Source organism: Numenius arquata, unplaced genomic scaffold (assembly GCF_964106895.1).
Source record: "Numenius arquata unplaced genomic scaffold, bNumArq3.hap1.1 HAP1_SCAFFOLD_78, whole genome shotgun sequence".
Classification (NCBI taxonomy): Eukaryota; Metazoa; Chordata; class Aves; order Charadriiformes; family Scolopacidae; genus Numenius; species Numenius arquata.
The window spans coordinates 192,646-199,780 of NW_027415448.1; positions in this window are offsets into that span (position 1 = coordinate 192,646).

A 7,135-nucleotide genomic window follows, 5' to 3' on the forward strand; every position below is an offset into this window, starting at 1 on the left:
CCTCGGTTCTTATGCAGTAAGTGATCGGGATTTCAGAAGTGACAGTATCACAATACTAAAAAATAAGAAACTATTTCTTCTTTCTAATATTTTATCTATTTTTTTTCTTACACGTGGGGTGATATCAGCAATCTCCAGTCAATATTGATCCTGAATGTCTCCCGATGCAGTTTGAATATGCAAGTCAAGACCCTTTATGTCAGACTCTACAAGATGGTAGCTGGGGATATCGAACACCTGTTTATATGCTCGATAGAATAATTAGGTTGCAAGCCGTACTCAAAGTAATTACCAATCAGACCGCCTCAGCATTAGAATTAATAGCGGCCCAACAAACACAGATGCGAACTGCAATGTACCAGAATAGACTGGCATTAGGCTACCTACTAGCAGAAGAAGGGGGGGTATGTGGCAAGTTTAACACTTCAGAATGTTGTCTTCAAATTGATGATAACGGGCAAGCTGTGAGAGATCTAGCAACGAACATCAGAAGACTAGCACGTGTCCCGGTGCAAAAATGCAAAATGGAAGTCTATGATAGAGGCCAACTGGTGGGATAACTTTTTTGGAGTATCTTGGTGGAAAAAGGTGGGCTTAATTTTGTTATGTGCTACTACTGGGCTGCTGTTCATACCTTGCTTTATTCCTTGTGCAGTGAGATGGATTTCTAGTGTGGTAGAAGGAATGCAAGTGACCAGTCTACCAGATGCGAAGGCCTCGAATCAAGATGTTACACCACAGAGAATTCTGGTCCTAAGGAAAAGGGACCACCAGAAGGAAGAACAAAATGAGAGGTTACAGTTATTATTAAATAAATGGGAAGAAGGTTATGAGCTTCAGCAAAAAAGTAATGAATGAAAAGGGGGTGAACTGTGAGAAACGGGTTAAGTTTTGCTTCAGCAAATGGATATATGTTTGTTAGTGTGTCTGCACTAAGAAAGGAGGCTTAGTGATAGTAGAATCTAATCAATGGCACCCAACTAATCCTTAGAACTGCCCTGGGTCTGTCAAGGGATCCTTGTTTACAGAACGTTATCCAGGTAAAGAGAAACAGACTGGCATGTGGCCTTCAATACAGGAACCCAGAAGATAGGGGAGTATCGATAAGGCCAAAGAAACCAGGCCTGGACAGTAAAACTGCTGAGGGGGCTGTGAAGACCGCTGAGTGGACTAAGGTCATCTAGAGGGCAGCTGATGAAGAGGAGGATACGACCACCTGAGGAAGTAAACGACCACCAGAGTGCTTGTAATTACTAACACTGGACAGTAGATGGCAGCAAAGACTGTGAAATAACTTGTAGCGCAATCAACTAATCAAAGGCGTGTTTAGGATAATGATTTCGTAGGGGAGGTGTGTGTATGCCCTGTAAGGTGAAAAGGTGTGAACTGAACCTGTAACGGGTCAGGCGGTCGGGAAGAATGTGAGCTCCAACTTCTCAACCAACGAGAAGAGAGACAGAAACTCCGGCGGCCGGGATAGGGTATAAATACCTAAAAGCTGAAAGATGAGGTGTGCCTCTGCTTTGAGACGCACCACATTCAGCACTGTTTCGTATAATAAATCTTTACTTTTTTTATCTTTGCTTCGGCGACTTTGTTCTCTATCAAATTCTAATCGTGAGCCGGTGTTTCTAACAAATCTCATGTCTGTTTCGATGGTGAGAACCCCAGGAGGTGTAGCATTGAATGGGCCTTCGACCCAAATGCAGCAAACCATGCAGACCCCCTCCATAGGAGACAGTCTCCTCTTTTGGTCATTCAAACCACTCCAGGATTTTCTTACAAGGAAACAACACTATTCATCATCTCGACAGTCAAACAGACAGGACGTTTCCATGAGAACTTCCTGCAGCAGTGCCGGGTACAGGGAGGGCCACGCGGGAGGCAGAATGTCTGGTACAGACTGGGACCTTTCTGCAGGCTCCTGTGTGACAATGTGCTGCTGAGGTTGTCCTGTGGCCAAGGCATCTGTGCAGCACAGCCCAGGGGTGAAGGCCACTCTGTACGTACAGCCCAGCCCAGCACGAACTGCTCGATGTACAATGGTTCTTCTGGGCAGGATCACAGCTCAGGTTTCCCCGTGAGAAGTCAGCTGAGGTGCTGTGGCCCAAATATGCACTGCCAGGAGGAGTCCCATGTCTACTCACAGAACTGGGATGGTTTGGGATTGAATGAGATGTGGTGGGACATCTTGCTGAGCTGTGGTGCTGCAATGGAAGGGTACAGGCTCTGCTGGAGGGAGTAGCAGGGAAGAGGACGACCAGCAGAATGCCCCCTGAGTGAAGGAGCAGCTCAGATCTATGGAGCTCCTGTGTGAGATGGGTCAAGGGTTGAGTGAGCTTGTGTGAGTGAGGATGAGAGGAGAAGCCAGTAAGGGTGAAACTGTCTTGGCCATTATAACCCACTTGATCGGGCACAGTAGGCAGAATAAGTCTTCTAACAGCAACCTGAAGAAGTCTCCAAGTCAATGAGCAGGTTCCTATGGGGAACAGTAGTTGCCCTGGCATTCACTGGCCAGGCAAAGACACAGGGTGCCAGCAGCCTGGAGGACCTTGGGACAACTTCTTAACACAGCCGCCAGGTGGGCAAACAAGGGTGATGCTCACCTGGACCTGGTCCTGGCAAAAAACAAATAAATAAAAAAAAAAGAGTGGTCAGGGAGGTGAAAATCAGTGTCAGCCTTGGCTGCTGTCACCAGGAAATAGTGGGGTCCCAGGTGCCGAAGAGGAGTGAGGAAGGCCAGCAGCAGAGCAAAAACGGGTGGACTCCAGAGAAGAAGACTTTGATGTACTTGGGAGACTGATGCGAGTGGTGCCATGGGAAGCAGCTCTGAAGGCTGAAGGATCATGGAAAATCTGATAGGCCTTACAGGACAGCCTCCTCCAGGCACAAAAATGATCTCTCCAAATACCCCTGAAAAGAAGCAACCGTCTCAGGAGGCTGCTTGTTGGAACTGACTGATCTCCAGGACAAAGAGGCAGCACAAAGGAGGTGGAAGCAGGGAAGCTGCAGAGGAGGAATTGAGAAACCTTGTCCCAGGACGTAGGGATGATGTCAAAGCCAAAGCTCCCATGGGCTTGACAGATGAAGGGAAGGACAGCAAAAGCACAACGAGCTGATCCAGGCTTCGAGGGTCATGGGAATGAGTCACCCTCTGCCTGGAGGCCTGTGACAAGTGGGCACTGCAGATATTTGCATCCTGACTGCCTCAGCGTGGGCGATGGGGATCCCCCTGCTGGGGGTGGCTCTGCCAGCCCAACCACATGGTGCAGACTCTACTTGGAGACATTCCTGTAACCCAAATTCCTTGGCGTTAATGCAGAATTGGCAAGTTGAAATCAAGCATTTCATGCACTTGGCCTCTTCGCCTTGACATCTTTTCGCTTTGACTCCACTCCCAAAATCAACCACAGAAGAATTGAAGAAGAAGGGAAAATTATGGCCTGGCTTGGCTCCTCAGGGCGTTTTGCATGTTAATGAACCCTCTGGTGCCGAGTTCCTGAACTGCAGATCTCTAAAGGCTGACCAAGTCTCTAGAGGACTAAGAGCCAGCAGCAAACCTCCAGGTTTCTGAGAGTGTTTGCAGGCCCTGCTGAAGTCCATCACTGAAGAAACCATGGAGGGAATGAGCAGACAAGGGTCCTGTCCCTGGGGGCTGGTGAAGCAGGAAGTTGGAGACACTTGGTACAACGGAAAATTTAAAAGTAGAGATCACTGTGGAAGCCCTTGATGTGCTCTTCCAAGCAGGAAGGCCACGTCCTTACCCACATCCCCTACAGATGGGGCTCCTTTCCCTCTTGGCATGTTCAGGGCTCTTCCTGGGAGCAATGTGATTGGGAGTGTGTGTTGCCAGGTGCAGGTCAGCAGTAGGGCACCTCCCAGGATTTATGGGGGGTGGCTGAGGAGGCAATGAGGCACTGGAGCTGGAAGGACCTTGTGTTCTCTCCTGGGTCTCAGTGGAAGAGACAGAAGCGACAGGCAAGAGAACAAGGGTCTCAGATCTGTTGGGGTGTCAACGCCCCACCAAGGCCCTTGGCCATCCCCACCACAGCTACGCTGTCCTGTGCCTGTGCCTGCTTCCTTGTTTCCGACACCAAAATGTGGGTGTCTGAGGATTTGCCAATGCCAGTGAGTTCCCCACATTTCACCTGGTTTCCTCCAAAGCCTTGCTACTGCTCATTTATCCCCAAGATTTCCAAGCTCCAGAATCCTGGAGAATCCATGCCAGAATCCTCTCTGTAGCTCCACATCCCAGCACTGAACAGCCAACCCCCAATATTTCATTTCTTCTTCCTGCCTTTAGCACACTCACTGCTGCCCCCACACTGCTCTCTCCCTGCACGCCCATGTGTCTCACAAACCCTTCCTCTGCCCCTGCAGTGCTGAGACCTCAGCCCAGGAGGTTTGTGCATCCTCCAGGCTCATGGATGTTTCCTGAAGTCCATCCAAGTGTGGGCAGTGAAGGAGGGGAAAGGAGCAAGTTGTCAGCCCATGGGGCATTCCTAAGAACAGCCACCCCCAGCAGTGGGCATTCCCCATCCGCCAGGCTGAGGCAGGCACACAAGAGATGAATGTCTGTATCACCCCTGGTTTGCAGAGGAAGGGTCTTCCTTCCTGCCATTGTCCCAGAACAAGCCTCTTCCTCAGCCTCTACCCACAAACATCCACTGCTTCCCACGGCTGGCTTCAGACACGGCTGTAAGGATTGGCTAAAGCCATCAGCCGTCCCCTTGCTTCTCGCTGACATTGCTTGACCCTCTCTAACAGACTTACACGTGGCCAATCACCACTGCTCAGGGCCACTCGCCCTTTGGAAGAGCATTTTGGACTTTCCTAGTGCTTTTTATAATCTTCCTCGCTCCCTCCAGAGCACATGGTGGGCCTTCTTGGCCAAACAGGGCCTTTTTCACCATCTCTTAAGAAACAGTCGTCTTTTTATGATCCTCTGTGCAGGAATAGTCATCCCAGAAAAGCACCAAAAGTATCCAAATAGCAGTTGAGTGAAGTGCCAGTAAGAACCAGGTGAGGTCCCCCCATGGCTGTGGCTCCCTGGCAAGGAGCCTCTTCTGAGAAGGTGATCCGGCCTCTGCCACTCTCTGGAGAGGGAAACCAGCAGCGTCTGTGCCACACGGGGACACAAGGGGTGACTTTTGCAAGACCACCCTTCATCTGAACCACTTTCAATATGTACTTCAGGATGGGATATCATACCTTATATGGCAAATACTAATTTAATTGCCATTGTCCACATTTGCTATTGTGGAAGTAGACTGTTACTTTAACATTTCTTTTCATCATTATTATTATTTTTTGCCACTCTAAAGGAAATCACAGAATCACTGGAAGGATCACTGATGCTTTATCAACAGAAGACCCGCCAGCTTTGCATCTCAAGAAATAGGATGCCAGAGGTCAAGAGAAGGATGGGTTGGGAAAACTCATGGGATTTGGGAAACTGAAGCGTGTGCCCCTCTCCCCGACATCCTGCCCTCCTCCGTGACCTGTGTGAGAAACTCCATCCACTGGGTCTGAGCTCACAGTCGTGTCAAGAAAACGGTGTGTACCTGCAGCCAATGTTGTCCTTCCAGTTCAGGATTTCAACTCCCACTTAAGACCAAGAAGCCCAAGGATCCCAGTTCCTATAGGGCCAACTAATGAGGACATCCCACAGGCTGGGGGAGTTTTTCTTTACTGACAAAGATTTTGTTGCCTTTTTTTCCTCCCTCTTTGTAACTTGACTGTCAGAATTCATGCATTGAATCTACTTTGACCCTTTAAAACTGTCTCTGTGAAAAAATAATCCAGTATAGTTTTGGTTTTGGTTTTTTTTTTTTTTCCCCCCGACCCGACTGTATTTGGAGCATTGAAGAGTCTTTCCAGATTTGGAGTGGTTTTTCAGAATGTCTGCTCCAAGAGGGGAAATATCTCAGCCTGCAGATGGAAGGACAGGAGGAGGACAGCATCATTCAGGCTCAAAGGGAATTGGAGGGTGTCTTGACCAACCTCCCATTGAAAACAGGGTCAGACCTGAAGGGTCAGGGCTTTGTTCAAAGATGTCTGGATCCCTTTCCAGGACAGAGCTGTTGCACGCTCTCTGGGAAACAGCTTCCAGTGCTTGACTATCCTCATGCTGGAAAAAGTTCCGCCTTATCTGGCTTGACCATCCCTTTTCTCAGCCCATTGCCTCTTGTCCTTGTATCTTCTACCATGGATTTGACTCAGGCTCAGTCTTCCTGGTAACTGTGTGATGCTGCTCCATGTTCCCCCCAAGAGCTCCTCTCCTCCAAGCTGAACAAGCCCAGCTCTCTAAGCCTCTTCTCACAGTACAAGCTCTGTCAACGTTGGTGTCCCTCCAGTGACCTGGCTCCACTTTGCAAGGTCTCTTAATGCTCTGTCTAAAGCTCCAAGAGGCAGTTTGTGGCTGTTGCCTCTGTCATATCCATTCACCACTGCAGAAGAGACCTTGGGTCTGTCACCTCTCCAGGTAGGCTCTTTCACAGGTTACCCCATGCCTCCCCTTCTGCAGGGTAGAGACGCCCAGTTCCCTCAGACTCTCCTCAAAGCTCAAGCTTTAGGGTCTTCACCATCTCGTCAGACCTCCTCTGGACCCTCTCCAGTCTCTCCATTTTCCTTTTGAAATGCAAAGCCCACTGGCTCATCATGGCAGCCATCATGACTCAAAAGCCCTTCTCCTCAGGGCACTCCTTACCTGGTGTGGTCACTGCCCGTGCTGCTGCATGGAGTTGTTGTGCAACTCTTTCTTCTAAACCTTCAGGTTTCTGATGTCCAAATCCCCAGGTGGGTCAAGGTCCCTCTGGACATAAGCTCCAGCGGTCAAGCATTGGAAGTACACGTGCTGATGTTCATCCTGAGTCAGGGTGCCGCTAGCAAGAGCATCATTGTAGAAGCTGCAGGACACTACAGATAAGAAGACAGTACTGGTGTAATGGAGTTGCTAATCAAAGTAGAAAGCACTGGGATACCATCTCAGAAACACCAAAGGTGGGAGCAAAGTGAGGAAAGGCAGCGCCAGTGGGGAAATGGTGAAGAGGAGTTGACTTTTTGCAAGGGAGAGGATGAAGTTGGTTAAAGAGTGGGACTTGAGACGTGGGAAAATAGTGCAATGGGAATGAAC